General features: G+C 38.7%; 1 long non-coding RNA gene across 3 annotated transcripts in view; it reads left to right on the forward strand.

Annotated features, from left to right (window-relative positions):
• The first annotated feature begins 11,546 nt into the window (after positions 1-11,546).
• LOC119507057 overlaps positions 11,547-27,023 on the forward strand; it is a 117,714-nt gene continuing 102,237 nt past the window's right edge. For all 3 annotated transcript variants that reach the window (XR_005211119.1, XR_005211121.1, XR_005211122.1), the window contains exon 1: positions 11,547-11,673. This is a non-coding gene — a long non-coding RNA (uncharacterized LOC119507057). The remainder of the gene's footprint in view (positions 11,674-27,023) is intronic.

The following is a 27,023-nucleotide window of genomic DNA, read 5'->3' on the forward strand; positions in this document are numbered from 1 at the left end:
GGAACAACACTGTCTACTTTAGTGAGTGGGTATGAAGAATAAATGAGATAATGAATGTAAAGTGTCTAATAGAATTCCCAGCACATAACAAATACCTAATAAATGTTAGCTACCTTTCCTTTATGGTAACAGACCATTATTATAAAGGCAGCTGACATTGATTGTGCAGTACCAGGCATTACAGCTATTAACTCACTTACATAATGACCCTGGGAAGATGGTACAATTAGTATCTGTTCTAGTTTGCTAATGCTGCCAGAATGCAAAACACCAGAAATGGGCTGGCTTTTATAAAGGGGGCTTATTTGGTTACACAGTTACAGTCATAAGGTCATAAAATGTCCAAAGTAGCACATCAACAATCAGGTACCTTCACTGGAGGATGGCCGATGACATCCGGAAAACCTCTGTTAGCTGGGAAGGCACGTGGTTGGTGTCTGCTCCAAGTTCCAGTTTCAAAATGGCTTTCTCCCAGGACGTTCCTCTCTAGGCCATAGTTCCTCTTCAAAATATAACTCTCGGTTGCTCTTGGGGCATTTGTTCTCTCTTAGCTTCTCCGGAGCAAGAGTCTGCTTTCAACGGCTGTCTTCAAACTGTCTTTCATCTGCAGCTACTCTCTCAGCTTCTGTGTGTTCTTCAAAGTGTCCCTCTTGGCTATGGCTCCTCTTCAGAATGTGACTGTCAGCTGCACTGAGTTCCCTCTGTTTGTCAGCTCATTTATATAGCTCCAGTGATTTAATTTAGACCCACCCTGAATGGGTAGGCCAACACCTCCATGGAAATTATCCAATCAGAGTCATCACCCACAGTTGGGTGGGGCACATCTCCATGGAAACACTCAAAGAATTACAACCTAATCAACACTGACACATCTGCCCACACAAGATTACATCAAAGATAATGGCATTTTGGGGGACATAATACATTCAAACCGGCACAGTATCCTAAGTTCCTCTCCAAAGGAGAAGCCTGAGGCACAGAGTTTGGTGTAAGGGCGTATGGACAGTGGATGACCCCAAGTCCTCCGGTGGTTTCAATGCACCGTTTAAAGTTCCAGAAGCACAGCCACAATCACTACCTTCAAGAACTGTGGGGCAGAACCACATTTTACCAAGTAGGAATCAGTGGGACCAGGTGCTCTAGCATACGCCAGATTATGAGAATCCCTGCCAAATTCAGAAGCTAAAAGGATATTGTGCTGGTTTGAATGTATTATGTCCCCCAGAAAAAGCCATATTCTTTGGTGCAATCTTGTGGGGCAGACAGAATAGTGGGGATTAAGTTGGAATGTTTGGATTAGGTTGTTTGCATGGAGATGTGCCCCACCCAGCTGTGGGAGGTGACTTTGGTGGGATACTCCCATGGAGGTGTGGCCCCACCCATTCGGGGTGGGCCTTGATCAGTGGAGCCATATAAATGAGCTGGCTCAAGGAGAGGAAACAGTGTGCAGCTGTGAGTGACATTTTGAAGAGGAGCAAGCTTGCTAGAGAGGAGCGTCCTGGGAGAAAGCCATTTTGAAACCAGAACTGTGGAGCAGACGCCAGCCACGTGCCTTCCCAGCTAACAGAGGTTTTCCGGATGCCATTGGCCATCCTCCAGTGAAGGTACCCGATTGCTGATGTGTTACCTTGGACACTTTATGGCCTTTAGACTGTAACTGTGTAGCCAAATAAACCCCCTTTTTTATAAAAGCCAATCCATCTCTGGTGTTTTGTGTTCCGCAGCATTAGCAAACTAAAACAGATACATTTCTTGGGTCTTTTATTTAAATAATGTCTTTCTCTATACCATATCAGTATTATACTTTTTAATTATTACTCCTTAAAATATGGTGAAATGCCTAATAGTATTCTTTCAGTCAAATACCTGAAAGTGAAAAGAAGATGTAATTAAAATTGACAAATTCCTTAAGGAGATAAGCACTTGGCTTCTTCACCAAATCCTTTTAAGAACAGCTAGGTTCTTAAAAGTAAAAATAGTTTAAAATTTTTCCTATGAATTCTGACCAATAATCTATGAAAAATTTAAAATGAGATCTATTTCCTGAAAAATTTTAATTATAAAAGTAATACTTGCTCTTTTAAATTACAAGTTATAAAAAATACAAAAATTCTACTTAGATTACAATAAAATACAAATTATTTTTAACATATTGGTGTAGTTCCTATTATTCTTTTTATGTAAAATTATGTTTGGTTTATGTAGTTACAATCATACCATTTCTATAATTTCACTTAATGTGAAATCTATAAGCATTATCCTTTTTCAACTATAATATTTGTAGTCATCAGTTTAATAATTGCACAATATTCCTACTTATGAGTTGTAATTAACTATGGTTATCTTAACTAATCTCTACTTGGGTATAGGGTATTTCAAATTTTTTACAATTATGAATAAAGCTGCAATTAATATTTTTCCCTCATCCCATTTTAGGATTATTTTCATAGGAATGATTCCCAGAAGTATAATTACTGAGTCAAATGTAGCTGTTTATATCAACAAAAATTATTGAATTTTCCATTTCAGATTGCTTTGTATGTTTCTTTTAATATGTATTAAAACATAAAATGTTTTATTTCTTGGGTAGTTTGTTCAATTAATGGTCTCTCATTATATCAGTAAATATAATATTTTAATTATTATGGCTTAAATAGAGTTCAATGTCTAGTACAACCTGTGTAACTTATTTCTTTTCCTTTCAAAATATTTTGTGCATTTTGGGGGGATATTACACCCTGAAGTTGAACTTTAGAATAATTTTTTCAAGTTGGAAAACAAATTAAAATTCCATTGTGATTTTCACCAGTATTGCTTTAAGCCTATACAGTAATTTGGAAGTAACTGGCATCCTTGAAGTATTACTTCTGACACACAGAAGTAGTTTGTCTACACACTCATTTCTATTTTTACTTCTCTCAGAGTTTTATTTTTTTTTATTTCTGTGGGTCATAAATACTTCTCATGAAAGTGTTCCTAAATAGTTTATATTTTTGTTTCTATAGCGAATGAGATGCCTTATTTAGGTATAATTTACATATAATGTATGTTATAAATATACAATTCAATGATTTTTTGTAAATTAGACAGCTGTTCAATCCGCACCACAATCCAGTTTTAGAACATTTCTATCACAACAAAAAGGTTTCCTAAATATCTTTCTATTGGTGACTTCTAATTAATACCTGTTACAGTAAAAGAACATACTTTGCATGACTTCAGTCTTTTTAAATGTATTGAGATGTGCTTTATAGCCCAGCATGTGATCTACTTTGGAGAATCTTTCATGTGCCCTTGGGAAGAACGTGTGCTCTGCTTTTGCCTGGTGGAGTGTTCTATAGATGTCAGTTAGGTCAAGTCGGCTGGTAGTGTTGTCTTTTATATCCTTGTTGATTTTCTACCTAGTTGTTCTATCAATTATTGATATTGGAGTGTTGAAGTCTCCAACCATTATTATTCATGTTTCTGTTTAATTCTGTATTATTGCTTCATGTATTTGACAGCTCTGTGTTAGGTATGTGTACATTTACAATTGTTCTAGTTTCCTGTTGAATGGACCCTTTTGCCATTATAAAATGTCCTTCTTTTTCTCAAACAAATGTATATTTTGTCTGATATTAGTATAATCACTCCAACTCTCTTATGGTTACTCTGGCATGGAATATCTTTTTCCATCCTTTTAACTTTCAGTCCATTTGTGTCTCTGAATCTGAAATGTATCTCTTGTAGACACCATACGTTTTGTTTTTCTTCAATCCAGTCTGAACATCTCTGCAATGACATTATTGATGCAGTTGTACTTCTGTTATTTTACCATTTGTTTTCTTTACATCTCATGTCTTTTTTGTCCTCTGTTCCTCCTTTATGGTTCCTTTTTCTAATGCACTAGTTTAATTTCTTTTTTAACTATATTTTTGAATTGTTTTCTTGGTGGTTGCTCTTGGCATGCACTAATCATCTTAATTTATTGCAATCTACTAAGATTAATACTAACATGCCAGTAAAAAATAGAAACTTTCTTCGTATATTGCTCTGCTTCTTCCCCCAAGTTATTATTGTATATATATGTTATAAGCCCAAAAATAGTTTTATAATTGTTTTATGAAACTGTCTTTCAAATCAGTTAAGACAAAAATATTTACTGATATAGTCCTTCATATTTTCCTACATAATTGCCTTTTCCAGCATTCTTTGGATCTTCATGTGGATTAAAGTTATCATTTCATGTCATTTCCTTTTAGCCTGAATAATTTTCTCTAGCATTTCTTGCAAGGTAAGTCTGCTAGCTACAGTCTCTCAGTCTTTGTTTATCTGACTTTTACCCTGATTTTTTTGAAGCATAGTTTTGCTGGATATAGAATTCTTGGTTGACTTTTTTCTCTGCATGTCATCTGCTGCCTTCTGGCCCTATTGTTTCTGATGAGAAGTCAGCTTTTAACCTTAAAGTGTTTCCCTTGTATGTAATGCGTTATTACTCTCTGGCTGAATTCAAGATTTTCTCTTTGTCTTTCTCTTCCAACAGTGTGACTATGATGTACCTTAGTGTGGATCTCTTTGTATTATTCCTGTTTGGAGTTCATTGAGTTTCTTGGATGTGTTCATTAATGTTTTTCATCAAATTTCAGAATTTTGGGGTAGCATTTTCACATATTTTCTGCTCTTTTATATCTCTTCTCCCATAGGATTATTACATGTATGTTGTATGGTTGTGTGCCCCACACAACCATTTGAGGCTCTGTTCATTTTTATTATTTTCTTTCTGTTCTTCAGATTGTATAATTTCTATTAATCTATGCATTAGTCAGGGTCCAGTCAAGAGAAACTATATAGTAATATGAACACCCAAATTTTAATATAAAGAATACCTGTTGCTGAGTATTCGAGTAATGTAGGAACTGGCTACTAAAAAGTAATGAGGGCTCTAAAACACTCAGGAATAGAAATATAAGGAGAATTCATTACACCTAGGGCTGAGATATAGCACCTGAAGAAGCCCCACCCCCCCCACCCCCCGCAAGGTCTGAGATCCAGATCTTGCTGGAGAGGGCTTGGGCATAGCTCACTGAGTGGCAGGAAAGTCACCGTAGAGCAACACCACCAGAACTTGCTAGAAAACTCCCTCCAGGGTATGGTGAAAGCTGGAGGCACCCTGTACAAAACTATCCAGTGGGAATTCCTGGGGAAATTCCCATTCACTGGGTGCTGCCTGATGCTCTAAAATGCAGGGGCTGGGTGTTGGAGAAGCTGAGCACATTGGAGAAGCTGGGCACTGGATAAGCCATGTGTGCTGCAGGAGCAGACCCTGCAGAAGCCACCTGCTCTGCAGGGACCTGGGGCAGGAGAGGCCACAGGCAGTGTGAGCCTGCTGAAGGTGCACACTGGAACCAGGAAGGAAAACGCTTTCTTCCTGCAATGTCTTTCCAATGCCCTCTGCTGACCAAGCTTATTGCCAGCTCACAAGGTGGGGGGGGGGGGGGTAGAATGCCCCAAATCCATTTTCAAAGATCAAACAAGGAAGGGGAAGAAGCCGAGAGGTGATACAATAATGACACACATTCCACCCCTTCAGCCATTCAAATCCACACATAACCTTCTAACACATTTGAACTCAGGCAAAGCAACAAAATAACCTGAGATTTCCACCTAACCAGATACAGTTATCTGTATTATAGGTAAAGAATTTCCCACCTTTTCCTCAAAATGGAGAAGTACATCATCCCAGCAGCTGTTGTGTCCACTGCAGGCTACAGTAAAAGCTCCTCAAATGCAGTCATAGTTTCACTGAGTATTGTTGCCTAATACTAAATTGTAAAGTTCAATTGCAACAGCTTGAAAATAAAATTAAAATGAGGAGGAAAAAAATGTATAGTGTCTACAAGTAAACCTGTGCATATAACAAGCAAAGAAAAAATTATGCAAAGCCACTGTAGTCATCATTTCTGTAATCCATCACAAGGGCATAGGTAATATCTATAGCTTCCCTTTTTAACTATCCATTCAATATATTCCTTGTCCCAAGACAAAACATCACCTGGTCTGGGTTCTTTACTTGGTGGGATGACCGAAAGCACTCCTGTAGAGTGAATCCACAACTGCTCTGCCTTTTTTGGTTGCTGTAGTTTTCCATTGGCCTTTACTATTGGGCACGGAAGTGCTACGAGATGCCCCAGGGAATTCCCTGGGTTTCAGACATAGTCCTTCTTGCTTCCATTGTGTAGTAGCAACTCACTTTCTCCTTGGTAATTGGGATTAATCACTCCAGACAGTAAATTCTTTTCTTCCCCCAATTGGTTCAATGGCCTAGGAGCCCTAAGTGGCTAGTTTGGAAGCATCGACTTTCAATTCACCGAAACATCACTGTGTCCCTGATGGAACCATCACCTGCATTTCCAAATAAGGAAAATGCAAAGTTGTGGGAATGGGAAGCAGGAATTCTGCAAGTCGTTTATTAGGTGTAATAGTGAGAGGAAACACTTCCACTGTGACCCCTTAATTTCTGGAACCATGTATTTGTCTCTGATTTGAAGCATATACTGCATTCTATAAAAGACAACCCCATCCTTTCAGGGTGTGGCCCCTCAACTGGCATCATAACTGAGTCTTCAGTAAGTCATTCTGCCTCTCCAGGTAAACCAGCAAATCTTCTGTAAGTAATACTTTTCTCTCCTCCATTCATTACTATTTTACTGTATAGAACTTCCAGGACATTTCCATGCAAAATTGCCAAGAGCAGGATTCATCATTTTATTCCTGTTTTAAATGGATTGACTAGTATTTTATCTTCAAATAAGATAAATAAAAGATAAAAATTGCCATTGGTTTGAAATAAGACACTTTAACATGTTAAGGAATTAGCCATCTAAATTATGCTTTGGGGAAAAGATTTCATTAGGAATAAGCACAGGATTTCACTATATGGCTTTTGGACTTCTATTAGATATAATTGTACAGGTTTTTCTTATTTTTCTATTGATACAATATGATAGTGATACATATCTTGATATTGAACATTCTTTATTGATTAGATTTTGCTGCAGTAACAAACAACTCCCAAATATTTGTGGCTTACATCCATAAATATTTATTTCTTCCTCATGCTACATTTAGGCTGTAGATGGCCTAAAGCTCTGTTACACCAGGCAGGTTGGCTGCAGGTCTGCTCCACCTGTCTTCTTCCTGGGTTCAAGCTGAAGGAGCAATTGTAATTACAGAAGAGGGGAAGAGAATTTATGTTGATGCATGGATATTTTGCTCATTTCAAATAAATACATTTCTTTTTACATAGATATTCTATAGGCATACTATATTCAGGTTATTATAGTAATTACTCTTAGTGTTCATAATTGCTTTTGGCAAATATTGGAGTTAAGTTGACTGCCTCACCTAGTATTAATTATCAATGTGATAGTTATATACTCAGTTAACTATTTAAGATCTTATAGGTAAAGTAGAGTTAGATCTAAGTTATAAGTAAATCTTAAATAAAAACAGATCAGTAAAGAAATCAACTAATGCCATTTAAATATTTTTAAATAGAGATAATCAACATTGTTCAATACCTAGTATCCCTTCTTCCTAAAATCCTTCCAAAATTACCTTACCCAACCCATTGTCTCAAGATGCTTATGAATGTGTTTTTGTTGTTGTCGTAAACATGAATTTTAAGGAGCATTTTTCCTTGGATCCCCACCAAATGGTAATTTTAATTTTATGGTTCAGTTACCTTATTTAGCTTAGGAAAACAGGAGAAAATGCCAGTATGCTGTGAGGTGTTCTTCAAGGCCTCCCAATGCATGTTTTTAGGTTCAAGAGAACTTAATACCAGTGCACAGACCCACACAACACAACACTGCTCACACCCTGCAGCTCTGCTTCCACATCTCTCAGTCCCTTTCCTTTGGTTTACTTGGTCTCAACTCCCATTTTTTCTTCCATGCTTACGTTTCAAGAATTTCTATCTACACTTCCATATATTCTATCTCCTTTTTCTCTTCCCAAGATCCCATGCCTTAATTATCCTCAAGAAAATTTCCTCATATTTTTACAAATATAGTACCCTAAATTCTCACACTTGTGAAAAAGTACAAATATGCAAGTCCATATATGTAGAATTTTGTATAACAGAAATTGTAGTTGGGGAGACATTATTATACATGGCACAAAGTGTTTAACAGAAGTTTGCTTAATGGGATTGAATTTCATCTGGTGTGCAGGTATCTTTAAGACAGTGTGGTTGATACAATGGCTACTATATAATCAAACATTATATCCACACAAAATGTCAAGGCCTTAAAATGTGCTTTACATAATCAAACATCAAGACATTATATCCACACAAAATGTCAAGGCCTTAAAATGTGCTTTATTGCAAAAAAAAAGTATTATCTGCATCAGTACTCTCACTTTAAAAGTTATTTTAATTCTATATATCAAGTTGTTACCAGTTATCATTGGAACATGTACAATGTGTTAGTCTTCTATTTAAACTGATTTCAAAAAAGAAATGTGATTATTCTGACAGACATAAAAATAAATTTAGCTCACCATGAGGAAGAATAGCCATTAAAATTAGTACAGCAGAATAATTAATTCAAACTTACTTCCAAAGAATTAACTTATCAGAAATGATAGGCAGTATGAATGAGATCTAATAAGTAGCAAGCCAAAGGATTAGGAAGTCTAAGAACTGTAACTCAGATACTATAAAAAGACAGTATTAAGGCTACAAGAGATTCAACTGCCAGTAACTTACAAAAAGATTATATATTGCCAGAATACAAAGAACAGAAAAATTGGTCCAATATTTAGTCAAAATGTGAATATTAGTTTTGTTAGGCTAAGATGAAAAATAGCAACAAGTCCAATGATTGTAGAAGAAATAGCATTGATTAAAAGCTATCTACAAATGCTTCTTTCCAAGGATGTTCATTACATTTCCATTTATGTATGATGTTCTTAGAAAACAAAAGGAGAAAAATCAGAACACAACCCCAAAGTAATTAATAAATAGAAAATATTTTTGAAAACAAGTCTGACACTGCAGTTCAAATCTAACTACTGTATCAAACCCCGCTAAAACTTGGTTGAAAGTAAACTACATCAGCATTTCACATAATGCTTACTGACAAAATTACCAAGATTAATGATAAGGTTAATTAGCCATAATAAATAAGTAAATGTCATAAATTACTAATTACTTGCAGTCAACAAAATAGGGTTATTTAATAAGGTCCCCCAAATACAGCTGGTAGCTTTGCTAATGAGCAGTTGTGTTTTACATCACACCTCCCCCCTTAATTACTGAATATATTACAAGGTTAGTTTAAAATGAAGCACAGAAATGCACCTTCTTTCCTTGGTTTAAATGGCTAATTGATACTTAGTTAGATACAAGGTACTCAAGCTCATAGGGAGGGGGGAGAAAAAACTGAAGTTTAGTGAACAAAATAACACTTAGTAGGTTAAAAAAGATTGAGAGGAAGAAAATAAAATCATATAACCTAGCAATTACACAAGCACAAAACAATTTCCAAATGCAAATCCTCACATAATTTTAAGAAGGTATTCAGTGGAAGAATAGCAATAATTAGGAACAGCTAACAACTGGATGCAACACTGATGATAAACTGACAAGAAAGTATCTTTCCTATCATGGAAATGACCGCTGCCTTTGTGTGCACAGGTAGAGCAACAGTTTGCAAAACTGCAAGAGTTGGTGACACCAGACAACTTAACAGAATTAGATTCCTCAGCTCTTTGTGCTGATGCAATACTTTCAGTCTAGAATACCAAGTTTAGTAACCCCGAATAACTCATGCAGCAGGTTATTACTAAAAAGCCTTTAGTTGTCAGTAAAAATGAGAGTCTATTTAACTGGACCTATGCATATGTAAGTGAAGAAAATGGGCCTTGCCTGTTCCATAAGGGGGAATCCTAAAGCCATGAACTTGCTCTGCAACAAGAGGGAACTTAGCTCACCAGGGAACGCAGCCTCCGACATGGAGGCGGATGGACCAAAATACACAGGAAGGAAACGAGCAAGGGTGATGACATCTAACTTTTTAAAAACACTGAAGGTATCACTGCCTCAATATCATCTGTGACAAACTATTGACATTTTAAATAGTATGGATTCATTCCTCAGCGCTCACAATGATTTCATTTCTTTAATCGCTCAGGTGAAGCTACTCAAATTACTGCTGTTCAATAGGAACCTAACTGCTTGATCGCTAGAGCACCGTTTCAGCGGCCTTCATTGATCTCTAGGTACATTAACTTGTTAATCAAAGGCATATCAATTATTTTCATAATAAAGTCAGTCACACTAGAGCAGAGATTCCAAACTTTTTATCAGTTTTAGGAATAATTTCAGCGTTGTCGGTAACAAATCTATCTCACAATATCTGCATTTCTACTAGGCACGAGAACACAAGTGCACTTGAGTCTCTGGGTTAGAGTCAACACGCGCAGTGGCAGGGTCAGAATTTTCACAGAATCAGCACAGGAGTCAAGGCCTGCAGAAAGTGGTTCTGCGGGGACCAAACCTACAAATAAAAGCACTGGGACATTCGTCAATGCCTGGGGGGAGAGTCAAACCGTGGGATCTGAGGAGACTCAACACGTTGAAAGAGTCCGGCACCTGCCACCGGACACAACGAGGCGTTTACTGGCACAATGGGGACACCCAGCACGCCTGGCGTTGCAGCACCCCCATCACAGGGCCCGAAGCTGAGAACCTCTAGAGGAACCAGCTCTTCGGGCGGGACTCTCGGGCTTCCCCGCTCACTTCCAGCGACGTGGTCAGGCCGGCTGGCTTGCCCAGTCTGAGTGTCATCGGCGTTATTCAGAACCAGGTCTCCGCCGACGCGCCCTCGGGCTCCCAGTCCACCCGGGTGCGGTCCCAGGGCGTCAGCACCACCTGAGACCCCGGGGAGCCGTGATCGGCCCGCTCCACCGCGGACCTGGGCTAGAGCTGAGGTCCAGGCCCGACCCGCGTTTTTCACCGCCCGCCTGGGGATCTGGAGGTTCAAATGCGAAAGCCGGGGTGCCGGGAGAGGGGGCGGGCGGGGCAGCCCGGGCGCAGGTATCCGGACCCTAAGGGGAAAGACTCGCTAACTTGCTCCCTAATGTTCAGTCGCTGAAGCCCTCGACCAGCTGGCAGGCCCCACGAGCCGCGGGCCGGCGTGGAAACACAGGCCGCTAGGCGCCCCCGCCACCCCGACCGGCGGCCTGAGGAACGCGGCTGCGGAGGATTCTCTAAGCTGGAAGCCAGAGTCGCCGCGAGCGCCCACAGCGCCTCCCGCGCGGGAACGCGGCGGGGCGGAGTCGCGAGCCCCTTCCGCCCCGCCCTCTCTGGAAAGTTCCGAGAGCGGGTCGCGCGCGGCACCAGGTGGCGCTGTCGCACCAAGAGCCAGGACTGGGCCTCGGGGGAGCCGAGGAGAGGCGTTGCCGGAAGTGCGCGCCGGCGCCAGCCTTCCGTCCCGGATGTTGGGCCTTCCCGCGCGGGGGTGGGGCGGGCACCGGAACCGAACGGCGACGGCCGGGCCTCAGAACGGAAGCCCCGGGCGGTGCCAGCGAGCCCTGGTTTCCGGTGCGCGCGCCTCTCCCTGGCGGGAGCGTAAGGGGCGGGCGCCTCGCCGTGCGCCTGCGCACTTCGGAGGCGGAAGCACTGGGGTACGTCGGTCTCCATCTTAATGCGTTTGTGGGGGCCCCGCATGGCGGAAGTGGTGACGTAGCGGGTTTTTTGTTTTTTTTTTTTGTTTTTTTTTTTTTTGGCTCCCGCCCACGGGTTTCTGGGTTTCTGGTTGGGAGTCAAGTTTCTGGAAGTCTCTGTAGAAAATTGATGGAACAAGAGGTAAAAACTGGAGCTGTGGTTTCCTCGTGGCGTGGTGCCGACTGGCCGCAGGCGGGTCCCGGTGCGGGGGCGCTGAGGCCTTTCCCTGGGCTTTGCGGGACCGAAAATGGTTCTCATTTTTTAGAGGAGTCGCCTTCTGCCTTTTAGCAGCGGCTTCCTTTAGGCTATTAGGAGGTATTATATTTTTTAGAGAAGTTTTAGGTTTGAGGAGAAATTATGTGGAGAATATAGGTTCCCATATAATCTCCCTATTGTTAATATTTTGCATCAGTGTGTTACCTTTATTGCAATTGATGAAAGAATATTATAATTGTACTATTAACTATAGTTCATGGTTCTGTATTAAGCTTATTTTTTTCCCCGTGTATCACCCGGTTATTCACCACTTCTATTAGTTATTGTTCATGAAAGAACATTTTTATAACTTTTATTACCTATAGTTCATGGTTTACAGTCCTATGCTTTATCTTTTAGTTTTTATTCCAGTAACATATATACCACCTAAAATTTCCCCCTTTAACCACGTTAACATATATAATTCATGCTGCTAATGGCACTCATAATGTTGTGCTACCATCACTACTGTTTCCAAAACTTTATGATCAACCCAAATAGAAATTCTGTATAATTTAAGCATTAGCTATTTTTTAATAGGTTTATTAAGATAAATTCACATGCCGTACAATCCATCTAAAGTATATGATGAATGTCTTCTAGTAAATTCACAGAGCTGTGCTTTCATCACTACAATCAATTCTGGAACATTTTCACCCTCAAGAGGGTTGACTATGCTGTACAGTTCCGTGTTTCATCCTCTGGCTTTCCTTCTAGTGACATGCAGGACCCTAAACTTTCCCTTTCAACCACAGTCACACCCACATATGGCCGTTAATTACACTCGCTGTACTGTAAGCATAACTCCTGACTCACTCTGTCAAATGAGCAGTTTTATATTCTGCACTTTATGCAGAATTTGTGTGGTCCTGGTCTTTATTACATTTGGTTAACTAAAGAAAGGCAGTTTGTACAAATGCATTCCAAAGGAAAATTTTACCCCTTTTCCACATTTACGAGATAGAGGCAAACTACTTTTTGTAGATGGACCATAGCAACTCCTGAGAGTGCACTGGCTTTGTTTTGTTTTTATATGTGGCATGGAAAAAAAGTATTTCGCAAAAATAAAATCTCTGTGAATCTTTATCCACCCTGTTTTAATTTGAGACTGCCATTCTGACACTGCCAGCTGCAGAGTGCTCAGTTCTCCCAAGAGTTCTCCCTCTGCCTTGGTAAACAGTTTATTTCATTTAAAGTTAATTTCAGAGCTTTTTCCAGTCTGCTGCCTAGAGAAGAACTGAATACTCCTGAAAACCGGAGTAAAAGGATATGGACTTGAAAACAACTGTGCTGAGATAAAGAAAGGTGAACTGGGAATACAAGACAGATTTTACAGAGTAGTCAAATTAGGGTGGTTAGTGTTTTTGATAAAACTTTTGCTGGCCTTGGTATTAGGTGTAAAGAAAGCCACTGTGGCTTGGGTAATGCCATGACATATGTTTATGTGAAAAGATAAGAAAAAAATGTGGGCAGTTATCACAGCATCATGATATTTCTGACCAGAAATAGGGCAGGAAGGGGGCAAGAAGTCCAAAAGGAAAAAAAGAAAAAAAAAAAAAAAAAAAAGGAAAGGAAAAAAGAAAAGACAAAGGAAGATGCAAGAAAATGTGAAAGAGAAGGTCAAAGCTAAACATGTTATAGGTCCAGAAAGAGGCTGATCAGGAAGACAGGAGGGAAAAACAGTATTTAGACCTCAAAATATGTGGAATAAAGGTTCTAGTTTACTTCATCATTAGATAATTCAGCTTTGGCCATATCTTTCAATTACTTTTCATTTTTCTGTACATTCCCACCTTCCCTGTACCTCATACACCAATAACATTAAATTGAGGGAATGTTTCATTTTGTCACCATTATACCTGTAACTTAATGTAGCTTTTCACAGTTTAAAGAATAACTGCATACACATCTTTAATCACAAATATTGAGGGACATTCAAATCACTCCCCTTCAGACAGCCTCAACCCTTTTGTCTCTGGCGTCTAGCATTTTCTGGCAAAACCCAGAACATGGATGAACTCAAGAATTAGCAATTGAGTGGACTAACTTGATCTCAAACCTAATTGGGCTCTCCTCATTGTCCAACCATCCTTTTCTCAGTTACTTTGCTCTCTCCTTCTCTAGACCAAATCTTTCATTCTTTTTCTTCCCTCCTCAGAATACCAAGTTCCTCCTCAAACAATGGCTTTGTCTTGTATTTTATTGGAGGTGGAAAAAAAAAAAAACAACATTATGGGCATAAGCCAAGATTTCTCTCCTCACCACCTAATTTCCTTCCTGCATCTGTGCTCCTTAAATATCTTTCCTCTAGTTTATAAGGATGACTGATTTCTATCAAATGTCAACACTTGGTATTATCAGTCTTTACTTTTAGCCATCTGAGTGGGTATATGGTGTTATGTCCTTGTACTTTTAATTTGTGTTTTCCTGTTGACTAATAATTTTGAGCAATTTTTATAGCATATTTAAAGGCTCATTGGCCCTTCTGTATTTCTCCTTTTGTTAAGTTTCTCTTCAAAACTTTTGCCCATTTTTAAAATTGGGAGTTTTTGGTCTTACTGTAACTGATTTGTAGTAGTTGTTTATATATTATGTACATAAGTTTTTTTTATACTAAAAACTTTATTTGAATTTTTTTTTATTTTAAATCTTCATTTTCTTGATATATATTCACATACCACGCAGTCATACAAAACGAATCGTACATTCGATTGTTCACAGTACCATTACATAGTTGTACATTCATCACCAAAACCAATCCCTGACACCTTCATTAGCACACACACAAAAATAACAAGAATAATAATTAAAGTGAAAAAGAGCAATTACAATAAAAAAGAACACTGGGTGCCTTTGTTTGTTTGTTTGTTTCCTTCCCCTGTTTTTCTGCTCATCCATCCATAAACTAGACAAAGGGAAGTATGGTCCTTATGGCTTTCCCAATCCCATTGTCACCCCTCATAAGCTACATTTTTATACAATTGTCTTCGAGATTCATGGGTTCTGGGTTGTAGTTTGATAGTTTCAGGTATCCACCACCAGCTACCCCAATTCATTAGAACCTAAAAAGGGTTGTCTAAATTGTGCATAAGAGTACCCACCAGAGTGACCTCTCAGCTCCTCTTGGAATCTCTCTGCCACTGAAGCTTATTTCATTTCCTTTCACATCCCCCTTTTGGTCAAGAAGATGTTCTCCATCCCACAATGCCGGGTCTACATTCCTCCCCGGGAGTCATATTCCACGTTGCCAGGGAGATTCACTCCCCTGGGTGTCTGATCCCATGTAGGGGGGAGGGCAGTGATTTCACCTTTCAAGTTGGCTTAGCTAGAGAGAGAGGGCCACATCTGAGCAACAAAGAGGCATTCGGGAGGAGGCTCTTAGGCACAACCATAGGGAGGCCTAGCCTCTCCTTTGCAGCAACCGTCTTCCCAAGGGTAAAACCTATCGTAGAGGGCTCAACCCATCAAACCACCAGTCGCCTATGTCTGGTCATGTTAGCAACCATCGAGGTGGGGTCGGCCAATACCCCTGCATTCTCCACAGGCTCCTCAAGGGGGTTCTACATATTTCTTTTCTTTTCTTTTCTTTTCCTTTTTTTTAACTTTTTTCTTTTTAATCAACTGTATAAAAAATAAAAAAATAATTAAAAAAAAAAACATACAATAAAAGAACATTTCAAAGAGACCGTAACAAGGGAGTAAGAAAAAGACAACTAACCTAAGATAACTACTTTACTTCCAACATCTTCCTACTCTACCCCAAGAAAGTAACCTAACATAGCAACATCTCTGTGAACTTGTTCCTACTATACGCATCAGAAATTAACAGACCATATTCATTCCTGGGCATTCCCAGAACATTAAATTTACCCATGATAGCTTATCTGTTCTTCTTGGATTATTGTTCCCCCTTCCTTAATTGCTCTCTATTGCTAGTTCCCCTACATTCTACATTATAAACCATTTGTTTTACGTTTTTCAAAGCTCACATTAGTGGTAGCATATAGTATTTCTCTTTTTATGCCTGGCTTATTTCAGTCCGCATTATGTCTTCAAGGTTCATCCATGTTGTCATATGTTTCAAGAGATCGTTCCTTCTTACTACCGTGTAGTATTCCATCGTGTGTATATACCACATTTTATTTATCCACTCATCTGTTGAAGGACATTTGGGCTGTTGCCATCTCTTGGCAATTGTGAATAATGCTGCTATGAACATTGGTGTGCAGATACCTGTTCGTGTCACTGCTTTCCGATCTTCCGGGTATATACCGAGAAGTGCAATCACTGGATCGAATGGTAACTCTATATCTAGTTTTCTAAGGAACTGCCAGGTTGACTTCCAGAGTGGCTGAACCATTATACAGTCCCACCAACAATGAATAAGAGCTCCAACCTCTCCACATCCCCTCCAGCATTTGTAGTTTCCTGTTTGTTTAACGGCAGCCATTCTAATTGGTGTGAGATGGTATCTCATTGTGGTCTTAATTTGCATCTCTCTAATAGCTAGTGAAGCTGAACATCTTTTCATGTGTTTCTTGGCCATTTGTATTTCCTCTTCAGAGAACTGTCTTTTCATATCTTTTACCCATTTTATAATTGGACTGTCTGTACTATTGTCATTGAGTTGTAGGATTTCTTTATATATGCAAGATATCAGTCTTTTGTCAGATACATGGTTTCCAAAAATTTTTTCCCATTGAGTTGGCTGCCTCTTTACCTTTTTGACAAATTCCTTTGAGGTACAGAAACTTCTAAGCTTGAGGAGTTCCCATTTATCTATTTTTTCTTTTGTTGCTTGTGCTTTGGGTGTAAAGTCTAGGAAGTGTCCGCCTAATACAAGGTCTTGAAGATGTTTTCCTACATTATCTTCTAGGAGTTTTATGGTACTTTCTTTTATATTGAGATCTTTGGTCCGTTTTGAGTTAATTTTTGTGTAGGGTGTGAGGTAGGGGTCCTCTTTCATTCTTTTGGATATGGATATCCAACTCTCCCAGCCCCATTTGTTGAAAAGACCATTATGACCCAGTTCAGTGACTTTGGGGGCCTTATCAGAGATCAGTCGGCCATAGATCTGGGGGTCTATCTACAAATTCTCAATTCGATTCCATTGATCTATATGTCTATCTTTGTGCCAGTACCATGCTGTTTTGACAACTGTGGCTTTATAATAAGCTTCAAAGTCAGGGAGTGTAAGTCCTCCCACTTTGTTTTTCTTTTTTTAGAGTGTCTTCAGCAATTCGAGGCATCTTCCCTTTCCAAATAAATTTGATAACTAGCTTTTCCAAGTCTGCAAAGTAGGTTGTTGGAATTTTGATTGGGATTGCATTGAATCTATAGATGAGTTTGGGTAGAATTGACATCTTAATGACATTTAGCCTTCTATCCATGAACATGGAATATTTTTCCATCTTTTAAGGTCCCCTTCTATTTCTTTTAGTAGAGTTATGTAGTTTGCTTTCTATAGGTCTTTTACATCTTTGGTTAAGTTTATTCCTAGGTACTTGATTTTTTTTAGTTGCTATTGAAAATGGTATCTTTTTCTTGAGTGTCTCTTCAGTTTGTTCATTTCTAGCATATAGGAACATTACTGACTTATGTGCATTAATCTTGTATCCCGCTACTTTGCTAAATTTGTTTACTAGCTCTAGTAGCTGTATCGTTGATTTCTCAGGGTTTTCCAGATATAAGATCATATCATCTGCAAACAATGATAGTTTTACTTTTTCCTTTCCAATTTGGATGCCTTTTATTTCTTTGTCTTGCCGGATTGCCCTGGCTAGCACTTCCAGCACAATGTTGAATAACAGTGGTGACAGCGGGCATCCTTGTCTTGTTCCTGATCTTAGAGGGAAGGCTTTCAGTCTCTCACCACTGAGTACTATGCTGGCTGTGGGTTTTTCATATATGCTCTTTATCATATTGAGGAAGTTTCCTTCAATTCCTACCTTTTGAAGTGTTTTTATCAAACACGGATGTTGGATTTTGTCAGATGCATTTTCAGCATCTATTGAGATGATCATTTGATTTTTCCCTTTTGACTTGTTAATGTGTTGTAATACATTGATTGATTTTCTTATGTTGAACCATCCTTGCATGCCTGGAATGAACCCCACTTGGTCATGGTGTATGATTTTTTTAATGTGTCTTTGGATTCGATTTGCAAGTATTTTGTTGAGGATTTTTGCATCTATATTCATTAGAGAGACTGGCTGGTAGTTTTCCTTTCTTGTAGCATCTTTGCCTGGTTTTGGTATTAGATTGATGTTAGCTTCATAAAATGAGTTAGGTAGTGTTCCATTTTCTTCAGTGTTTTCAAAGAGTTTGAGTAAGATTGGTGTCAGTTCTGTCTGGAAAGTTTGGTAGAATTCCCCTGTGAAGCCATCTGGCCCTGGGCATTTATTTGTGGGAAGATTTTTGATGACTGATTGGATCTCTTTGCTTGTGATGGGTTGATTGAGGTCTTCTATTTCTTCTCTGGTCAGTCTAGGTTGTTCATATGTTTCCAAGAAATTGTCCATTTCCTGTACGTTATCCACTTTGTTGCCATACAGTTGTTCATAGTACCCTCTTAAAATTTTTTTAATTTCCTTGGGATCTGCAGTAATGTCACCTTTCTCATTCATTATTTTGTTTATATGGGTCTTCTCTCTTTTTGATTTTGTCAGTCTAGCTAGGGGCTTGTCAATCTTGTTGACCTTCTCAAACAACCAACTTTTGGTGATATTTATCCTCTCTATTGTTTTTTTGTTCTCTATGTCATTTATTTCGGCTTTAATCCTTGTTATTTCTTTTCTTCTACTTGGTTTAGGATTGGTTTGCTGTTCATTTTCTAGCTTCTTCAGTTGATCCATTAGTTCTTTGATTTTGGCTCTTTCTTCCTTTTTAATATATGCATTTAGTGCTGTAAATTTCCCCCTCAGTACTACTTTTGCTGCATCCATAGGTTTTGGTATGTTGTGTTCTCATTTTCATTCATCTCTATATATTTAGCAATTTCTCTTGCTATTTCTTCGTTAACCCACTGATTGTTTAGGACTGTGTTGTTTAACCTCCAGGTTTTTGTGAATTTTCTAAGTCTCTAATGGTTGTTCACTTCTAATTGTATTCCATTATGGTCAGAGAATGTGCTTTGAATAATTTCAATCTTTTTAAATTTATTGAGCCTTGTTTTATGTCCCAGCATATGATCTATTCTGGAGAAAGTTCCATGAGCACTAGAGAAGTATGTGTATCCTGGTGATTTGGGATGTAATGTCCTGTATATGTCTGTTAAATCTAATTCATTTATCAGATTGTTTAGGTTTTCAATTTCCTTATTGGTCTTCTGTCTGATTGATCTATCTATAGGAGAGAGTGATGTGTTGAAGTCTCCCACAATTATTGTGGAAACATCAATTGCTTCCTTCAGTTTTGCCAGTGTTTGTGTCATGTATTTTGTGGCACGATGATTGGGTGCATAAACATTTATGATTGTTATTTCTTCTTGTTGAATTGCCCCTTATATTAGTATGTAGTTGCCTTCTTTATCTCTCGTAACATCCTTGCATTTGAAGTCTATTTTGTCTGAGATTCATATTGCTACTCCTGCTTTCTTTTGGCTGTAGCTTGCATGAAATATTTTTTTCCATCCTTTCACTTTCAATTTCTTTGTGTCCCTGTGTCTAAGATGAGTCTCTTGTATGCAACATATTGATGGTTCATCTTTTTTAATCCATTCTGTGAATCTCTATCTTTTAATTGGGGAGTTTAATCCATTTGCATTCAACGTTATAACCATGAAGGCATTTCTTGAATCAGCCATCTTATCCTTTGGTTTATGTTTGTCATATATATTTTTCCCCTCTCTCTATTAATATCCTTTAATGTACCCATACCGAATCTCTTTAGTGCTGAACTTTTCTCCAAGTCTCTCTGTCCTTTCTTTGTTTCTCTGTCTGTAGGTCTCCCTTTAGTATCTCCAGTAGGGCAGGTCTCTTGTTAGCAAATTCTCTCAGCATTTCTTTGTCTGTGAAAAATTTAAGCTCTCCCTCAAATTTGAAGGAGAGCTTTGCTGGATAAAGAATTCTTGGTTGGAAATTTTTCTCACTCAGAATTTTAAATATATCGTGCCACTGCCTTCTTGCCTCCATGGTGGCTGCTGAGTAGTCACTACTTAGTCTTATGCTGTTTCCTTTGTATGTGGTGAATTGCTTTTCTCTTGCTGCTTTCAGAACTTGCTCCTTCTCTTCTGTATTTGACAGTGTGATCAGAATATGTCTCGGAGTGGGTTTATTTGGATTTATTCTATTTGGAGTTCACTGGGCATTTATGATTTGTGTATTTATGTTGTTTAGAAGATTTGGGAAGTTTTCCCCAACAATTTCTTTGAATGCTCTTCCTAGACCTTTACCCTTTTCTTCCCCTTCTGGAACACCAATGAGTCTTATATTTGGACGTTTTATGTTATCTGTCATGTCCCTGAGGTCCGTTTCAATTTTTTCGATTTTTTTCCCCATTCTTTCTTTTGTGCTTTCATTTTCCATTCTGTCATCTTCCAGGTCACTGGTTTTTTGTTCAACTTCCTCTAGTCTTGTAGTATGAGTATCCAGAATCTTTTTAATTTGGTCAACAGTTTCTTTAATTTCCATAAGATCATCTATTTTTTTTATTTAGCTTTGCAATGTCTTCTTTATGCTCTTCTAGGGTCTTCTTGATATCCTTTGTATCCCGTACTATGGTCTCATTGTTCATCTTTAGTTCTTTGATTAGTTGCTCTAGGGACTGTGTCTCTTCTGATCTTTTGATGTGGGTGTTTGGGCTTGGGTTATCCATATTGTCTGGTTTTTTCATATGGTTTAGAATTTTCTGTTGTTTTTGGCCTCTTGGCATTTTCTTAACTTGATTGGGTTCTTTTAGGATTTGGAGACCAAGTGAAGTCCTTATCTCTAATTTTCAGATCTGCAGCGTCGTGGCATACAGTTTCTCTAACTAACCAGCAGGTGGCGCCCACAAGCCACCTGTTCTCCACAAGCCAGTTCTCCCCTGCTTTGCCTTGGTGGTGAGTGGGGGAGTGAGTCTTGTGGGGTCCAATTGGTGTACCAAGGTTGCGTGTGTAGTTGGTGTTGCCTGCCCTGTATATGGGGCGTGTGTCTGGGCGGTTGGGGAGGGGGGTTGGCTCTAACAATCAAATCTCCCTGGTGTTCCTGGAGTTTTAAAGCTGCTGCAATAGTCTAATCCTTCAGTTCAGTCCTGCCACAGTTTGTCTCTGCCACTGACCCACAAGTCCTTGGTATTGCCATATGGCCCCTGAGACTTGCGAGTGGGTCCCTCTTCCAGGCCGTGCACCCCCTGGTCCTCTGTTGAGGGATGACTGTGCTATGTCACAGGTGAGTGGCGTCCCCCCAGGGCAGTTCTGGGCTGCTGGGCTGTGTAGGGAGGCTCCCAGTCTGCTGAAATGATGGCTGAATGGAGCTTTGTTAATTCACACAGCTCCACCTTCCCAACTCTGGGACAACCAGCTGAGGGTGCAGGGAAGGCTAATGTCCATGCCCAGTTTTGTGGTGTGTGCATGTTATTTGAAGCGCTTCCGTCACACTGGGTTGTCTGGGGCAATTCTGAGCTGTGGGGCTGGCGATGGGCAGGAGTGTTTTCTGTCCACCAGGATGATGGCTGTGAGTGGACAACCCCCTTTTCTTGGGAAGTTGTGGTGTTTAGTGAATTTTCTCAGCCAGTGAATTATTGCCTTTTGTCTCAGAGCTCTCTTAGTTCTGCTCTTGTCTTGACCTGCCCAAATTGCAAGCCTTTGAGGCTTTCTGTATTGGGCTTCTTAGAGTAATTGTTTTAGAAACAGAAAAAAAAAGATTAAAAAAAAAAAAAAAAAAAGGGCCCTTCTCAGAGATCTAATGGGTTATTGAAATGCTAAGAGACAAAGAAATTAGGGCCATTAAGGAAAGATCCAGGGGGCAGAGAGATCAGTTTTCCTTCGGGATTTGCATATGAGCCTCAGGGCCGGAGCTCTGCCCTTTCCCCTTTCTATGTTCACCAGAACTCCAAAAATCCTCCGCTTTTATTTTGGGGTTTTTCGTGTTGTTTTTTTTCTCTATGCCTGTCTCCTCTCTGCTGGGCTGGCTGCTCTCAGATTCTCTGGTGTCTGGTCTCAGTCTATCTATGGTTGGAGTTTGGATCAGTAGAATGAGTTTCCGATAAGAGCTGCCACTGCAGTTCTCCCTTCTCCTTCTCAGTGCTGACGGCCCCTCCTCCCACGGGACTGAGCCTGGCAGGGAGGGGTGGGGGTCCCCTGGCCGCAAAAACTTACAGATTTCACTGATCTCAGCAGTTCGACGTGTTCATGAGTGTTGTAAAGTATGTCCAAAGTCAAATTGCTCTGCGGTGTCCAGTCCATGTAGTTCCTGGCTTTCTACCTACTTTCCTGGGGGAGTAACTAAAACATACAGCTCACCAATCTGCCATCTTGCCCCGCCCTCCTCTGTATATAAGTTTTTTGTCAGATGTACCTGTTGTGAATATTTTTTTCTCAGTTTCTGACCTGTCTTCATTTTCTTAATAGTGTCTATTGAATAGCAGTATTTGTAAGTTGTATTGTCCTCAGAATTTGTGCATATTATCCAAGTATTCAAATTAATTAGCATACATTTACTCATAAAATCATCCTATTATCCTTTTAATATTTGTGGTATATTATATTTAGGTCTTTGATCCACTAAAAGTTAATTTTTCTACATGATTTAACAAAATAGGGGTTAGTATTCATATTTTTAAAATGGACCTCCAGTTATTCCAGCAACGTTTGTTGAAAAGATTTTCCTTTCCTCCATTGAATTACCTTGAAATTTTTGTCAAAAATCAATTGAACATTATATTGGGTCTTTATTCTTTTCCATTGATAAATATATTTCTGACCTTATGCCAGTGACATACTGTATCGATTACTGTAGGGTTATCATAAGTCTTAAAATCAGATAATGAAAAAACATTTGATTTCTTCTTTTTAAAAATTCTTGTTGTCATTCCAAGTCCTTTGCACTTTAATATAAATTTTAGAATCAGCTTTGAAACTTCTAAGAGTCTGCTGTGATTTTTATTGGGATTCTGTTGAAGCTACCATTTTGGGGGGAATTGACATCTAACAATAATGAATTTTCCAGTCCAGGATCAGGGCAAATCTCTCCATTTATTCTGGTCTTTAATTTCTCTTTGTAATTTTCAGCATACAGCTCTTGCACGTATTTTGTAACGTTGTTCCTAAGAATTTTCATGTTTTTTATTTTATTGTAAATATTTTTAAATTTAAATTTCCAGTTGTATGTTGAGTCGTTTTGCTTTTCAGTTCTAGTATGTTCATTTGATTCTTAATTATACATTCTCCTTCTCTAATGAAATTCTAAAATCTGTACCTGATAACTCCAATATTTGTATACTATGTAGATCTCGTTTCTGTTGTCTTCCTCCTATTTCTGTTTCCTGGTATGACTGGAAGTTTCTTAATGGGATGTCGTCTTTATTTATTAAACAGTGTAGATTCTTCAAGTGATGTTTTCTACTTCCATAAAGGATTTGCTTTTGCTCCTGTTTGGCAGAGAAGCTGTCAGGAGGGCACCTTAATCTAGTGTAGGAATGAGCTGATTTCACACTGGCTTTCAGCCTTTCTTTCAGCCTCTCTATTTCAGGTTTGTCCTTTCTCTTAGGGTTCATGGAGCCCTTTCTAATGTCCCATCTAAAAGCCTGAGCTATTTTCAAAGGCCCTCCCTCTTTGGTAGGGCCTGAACTTCGATTTTTTATTTTTTCGGCATCATGGGACCCCTGAAAGCTCTTCTCCACTTCTCTGCCTCTTAGCTGCTATTTTCTGAGTGACTTCTCAACCTCTTGCATAGCTTCCAAATTGGCAAATGAATCATAGGGAAAAACGGCATGGAGTATGGTCAGACTTCTCTTCACCTTCTCTCTAAAATCCTTGCAAGGTACCATCGAAAAGATCCTTTTTGTGTTTTACCCAGCTTTTCTAGTTGTTTACAGTTCAGAGGATGGGTCTGATTTTCTAAAAGAGTTCCCTCATAGGCAGAAGTGGAAGCCCCTCTTAATCTGAGAGTCTCAGTGATGCTAATAAAGGTAATACTCCTTTTCTGTACCATTGTCACTATTTTTTTTGCCCCCCAACATCAGAACAACCCAGAAGACACAAGAATGGCTTTCTGTGCATTTATCTAGAGGCATACCGGGGCCTCCTGGAAGTGATACCCTCTTATCGCGGGTGGGTTCCTAGGAAATTCCCGTAGTTCCTGTCTCTTGCACAAGGAAGGGCCCTCTGCTCTGTCTGTTGAGGGACCAGGCAGTTCTGCTTCCACCCAAGCCCAACATCACAATGCCGTAGCTGTCAGTTCAGTCCAGCACCTTGGGTGCTCTTGCCATCCAAGACGTCAGTCAAGAGACTCATGATCCCCAGACAGAATGGGTTTGATTTATTACTGTAATTTCAGGCAATAATTACCTAAAACATCACCCACAGATCCTCTTTCTTACAGAGTTAGTACTATAGAAAGGTCAGAAAGACCAGGGCTTAATCCCAGATCACCAACTCCCTGCATAAATGGTCCTTAGCAAGTTAGTTAATTTTTCTCACCCTCAGTTTCCCTAAATTGTTGAACAAGGAAGATGTCTGGTTTACAGGGTTGTCTTTGGTATTAAAATGATATTATTTGTAAGGTGTCTGGTATGTGATAGGTTCTATTATTATGGGTGTATTATTTCTATAGAAAGGTAGTTTAGCTTCAAGTGTAACTACTTAGCCATGGTGTCCACATGGCAACAGTGTTTTAGGACCCACAATACTTCCACATAGTTTGTTTTATTCTATAAACATTTAATGAGCCCCAAGTAAGTGCTGAACCTTGCGCTAATGTACTAGGATGCAGAAACTAACTATATACCTGCCTCACAACTGTGTAGACGTAGGTTATCTTTTTTACTGAAAGCCATGATCAGAACTACTCTGAAACAGTTTTATCACCAGTCGTGTTCAAGTGTAAGACTAATTATTCTGTGGTATTTAATGAATCTTGAAATAGTTTTTATAACCTAGAAAAAATTAATGTAATTGAATACCTAGAATAAAATTTAAGGAAATAAATTTTGTTTAACCTGGAATAAAGTTTAATATAAAGCCACTGTGTTTAATATAAAGCAGCTGTAATGTGAATACTGTCCAAGAGCCCTTTGTTGCTAACAAGCCAATAGAACAATATAAAAAGGCAGTTTCGCTTAAAACATTCTGCAACAAAAGGGGCCATGAACTCTGCTCCAGTGAATTAATAATTAACTGGACTCTTCCAGAGAACTGGGGTGGGCTGTCATCCAACATCACAGGGAAGTTCTCCTGTTCAGCAGGTTGGCGAAAGGGCTTTTTTCCTACTCTAAAGAAAACCAGGGTGTTTTATAGTGGAGTGTTCATAAAAAGAACTATGTGCCACCTTTTCTCTGTTAAATCTGCTTTTCAGATTGTTTTAGCCCAGGCACAGTTGTAAGCCCCTTGAACACAAGAAACTTGTCTCCAGTCTTTATCATACCTACTCTCATACCGACCCCTGTTGCCCACCTAACCTCCACTCTACCAAGGGAGCCTAATCGTTATGCAGCAAATATGGACTGAGCAATTTACAACATTGTTGGATCCAGTAGGAGATTCTCCCATAAGATGATGCATTTCAGAATTGAATATTCCATTTTTTGAACCTAAAACCTTTATTGTTTGGTGGTTTTTTTTCATTTCCTTAATCCAGAGAATGAAAAAATGTAGTTTAGAAAAGAGTAAAAACTTTCTTACAGTTATTGACTATAAAATGATCCAGATTATGTTGCACTGGTTACTTTTTCCAAATTTCCTTGTTTTAAAAGCACATGTGCAAAAAAGTAATGACAATACAATTTAGTCATCTTATTCACACTTTCTATTTTGCTTCCTGTGTTTGAGTTTGCAGGTCTCTTTGGTCCCCTTATCACTGGAGTTTGACATTTAATTGTATCTACTATGTAATTGGGAAAACTTAGCTAGTTGCACCTCTGTTGGAACAGTCATAAACAGTGTATTGTATTCATTTACACGCACTCACAAACAATCGAAATGTCAATTTTAGAGTAGTTTTCCCATAACCCTGTTTTATTTATATCTCAAAAATCACCAGATGCTCTTATTCTGGATCATGATGAGGTCTAGCTAGAGTGTTAAGTCTGACCTTTAGGTGTTCTATAAGGGATTGCTCAGTTCTTGTACATTGCAATAGTTTAAGTATAGATTTTCTGGCAGTCATCTTGCCTTTTACACTGCACTTGGAAGGAATCAGTAAAACAAATGTGCCTTTTATTTTCCTGAATAGTGTTATTGTTGAGAAATAAGCATCCATAAATAAGGGTGCAAAGTTCCCTTTATCTCTCAAATACAAATAGTCATATTGAGGGCTATAATGTATTTACTTCAGCTTTTTTGTGATAAAAGAAAGAATGTAAGTTTTTTATGTTCAAAATAAAATTGACCTTGAAAGAAAATAAGCAAGATGGTCTAAGAGCTTTCCCCCCATTGTAATAGCCCTTTGTTATATCCCTTTAATTCATATAATTGAGTTGTTTTTAAAATCATAACAATAAATACACATTTACTCTCATTTGAAGTTTTATTTTAAAATTACTAAAAAGCAATTATATCCTTAATTGGTTGTCTTTGATTCTCTGTAGTAAAATGTACAATAAAGATGTCTTTTTCTAAGTATATTGATTTAAAAATTTTATACTTCAATGATAAAGTTGATAAACTGGTTTTAGATTGTCAATGTTAGGTTGAAATGAAAATTCAGGGCTAAAATTTGCACTTAGTAGTTTTTGTTTTTGTTTTTATTTTTGGCTAGTTGTATTCATATTTATATGATAGTAAAAACCCATTTTGCTTCTCCCTATATTTTGCCCAGAGGTTGAAGAAATTAGATTTGAAAAGAATTACGTCTCTTTTCATGAACACAGTGCATTTTAATTTTTCCTACTGTCCAGTGTTGGGGTTAGTGTTACATAT

The sequence above is a fragment of the Choloepus didactylus genome, chromosome 12 (assembly GCF_015220235.1).
Source record: "Choloepus didactylus isolate mChoDid1 chromosome 12, mChoDid1.pri, whole genome shotgun sequence".
Classification (NCBI taxonomy): domain Eukaryota; kingdom Metazoa; phylum Chordata; class Mammalia; order Pilosa; family Megalonychidae; genus Choloepus; species Choloepus didactylus.